Source organism: Engraulis encrasicolus, chromosome 7 (genome assembly GCF_034702125.1).
Source record: "Engraulis encrasicolus isolate BLACKSEA-1 chromosome 7, IST_EnEncr_1.0, whole genome shotgun sequence".
Taxonomy (NCBI): Eukaryota; Metazoa; Chordata; class Actinopteri; order Clupeiformes; family Engraulidae; genus Engraulis; species Engraulis encrasicolus.
The window spans coordinates 42,009,384-42,011,883 of record NC_085863.1 but is presented as its reverse complement, the minus strand read 5'-3'; positions in this window follow the sequence as shown (position 1 = coordinate 42,011,883).

Sequence of the window (2,500 nt, the reverse complement as noted above, 5' to 3'; positions counted from 1 at the left end):
CTGAAGTGGCCCCTGGAATGAAACAGGTCCCTCAGCCCTGCCTTAGGGAAAGCACTGCATCTGTGTGTTTCGCTATGGAATTGGTCCCACGCACGCACATACACCCACGCACATACACTCACATAAATCAGACGATCTGAGACAAATATATGCTGATGACACAGACACTTCTTCTCAAAATCACAATTTAATTAATTACAAAACTGCAGATAAAGCTCCCTTTCCCATTTTTAACTCCATCTTGAGTCCCTTTAACAAATGTCCAGTCACGGTGACTTTCCCATTGTTGGCCACGCTTGCCATGCATGAACCTCACATGCTGTCATGGTTGCTATTCATTCTTATGTAGTCATGGTAACTGCTCTAATGTAGTCACGGTTACTGTAGCCATGGCTCCCATGTAGTCACAGTTCCCCCCACATGTAACTAGCATGCAGTCTCGGTGGTTACCATCCCTACATGTGACTAGCATAGCTAAAACATTTCTCTCTCAGAGCTGTGGGAGGGAGCACTTGGCCGTGTGGCTGCTGTAGGGTTGTGGGAGCAACTATTTAACCAGTTAAGACACAGCGTTATAAACTTATTGTTACAAGAATGGCAATGACCAAGTTGTAGTGCATTACTATGGTAGTTAACTTTTCAATGACTATTACAGCATGCCACCGGAGGTACGCCGTAAACTAAGGGGCTACGGTCCATTGTAATGAGTGCAGGCATGCTCCTCAGCATTACATGTGACCAGTGGGCCTACACCGCTACAACTCACCAGGGCTTGACATTGGCACCTGTCGCTGGTAAAACTTGGCTGTGGCTGGTTATAATATCAATGTCACCAAACCATGTAGCCTATTGTTATTATAGTACAAACCATGTGCCATATAGTTTCAAATAATATGCTGTATGTATATTATAGTACAAACCATGCAGTTTCTTATAATATAGTATGCATACGGGATGTCTAGTTTCTTATGGGCCAGCAACCAGATGTCCGCTCTGTGTGATGCCACAGTCTTATGTCACCATAGCAACCTGATGCCCACTGCAGATTCTAGCTCTCACCACATGGCACTGACAGCAAAATCACATCTTGTTTCCAGTTGTTAACCCTTTCATGCAGACACCATGAAAAAAATGTGCAAGATTTTTTATATATTGATTTTCTCACTCATAATGGAGCTAATATGAAGAATCTTTTGGAATTTTTCAAAAATCTCTTTTGATGTGGAAGTTATTTTACTGTCCACATATGTGGACACTGCGCATCAAAGGAGTGAAAAGTTATATAGGCCTATACTGTATTTCAAGTTCAAATTAAGCTGTTTTATTCATTTTTTATGGTGTTTTATGCTATATAACAACACAATATAACACTTTAACACCATATATCACTGTAATTAACCAACAACAAAAACATATATATAAAAATAGCATTGTTTATATAGGCGGTCATAGAAAAATATGTGGGAAATTCTTATTGCATGCAAGAAGACAGCCAATGCTGGTGAACAAAAAGCTCAGTTTGATTCAGCATGTACTCTAGCTCAATCTTACATCATTTATGTTGTCCCTGTATAAAAGGTAATGTGAAATTTGCCTCCAGACACATGCGTTCTGTAGTCATTCATCAGCATTTTCAAGTATTTTCTGTAAAAAAAATAGTGTTAAATAGACCCCCTATTATAAATGTAAGTTAATTTACTTACTTTCCATGTTACCTTGTGTCATATTACAACATTATATGACACTTATGCATTATACATTACACTATTTAAGGAACAAAGATGAAACAAAGAGGAAAAAAAACTGTCAATTTAGCAATATTTACATACACAGCTATGGCAAGATTTGTGGGGAAACCTTGTTGCATGTGGAAAAAACCTTAAATTCTGATGAAGACACATCTGTATTTGATTAAGCATGGATTCTAGCTCAATCCTACATCATTTATGTTGTCCCTATATGAAAGGTAATGTGAAATTTGCCTCCAGACACATGCGTTCTGTAGTCATTCATCAGCATTTTCAAGTATTTTCTGTAAAAAAATAGTGTTAAATAGACCCCCTATTATAAATGTAAGTTAATTTACTTACTTTCCATGTTACCTTGTGTCATATTACAACATTATATGACACTTATGCATTATACATTACACTATTTAAGGAACAAAGATGAAACAAAGAGAAAAAAACTGTCAATTTAGCAATATTTACATACACAGCTATGGCAAGATTTGTGGGGAAACCTTGTTGTATGTGGAAAAAACCTTAAATTCTGATGAAGACACATCTGTATTTGATTCAGCATGTATTCTAGCTCATTCCTACATCATTTATGTTGTCCCTATATGAAAGGTAATATGAAATTTGCCTCCAGACACATGCGTTTTGTAGTCATTCATCAGTATGTTACAAGTATTTTTCTGTGAAAAAATAGTGTTAAATAGACCCCCTATTATAAAAGTTATTTTACCTAGGGCCTACTTTCCATGTTACATGTCATA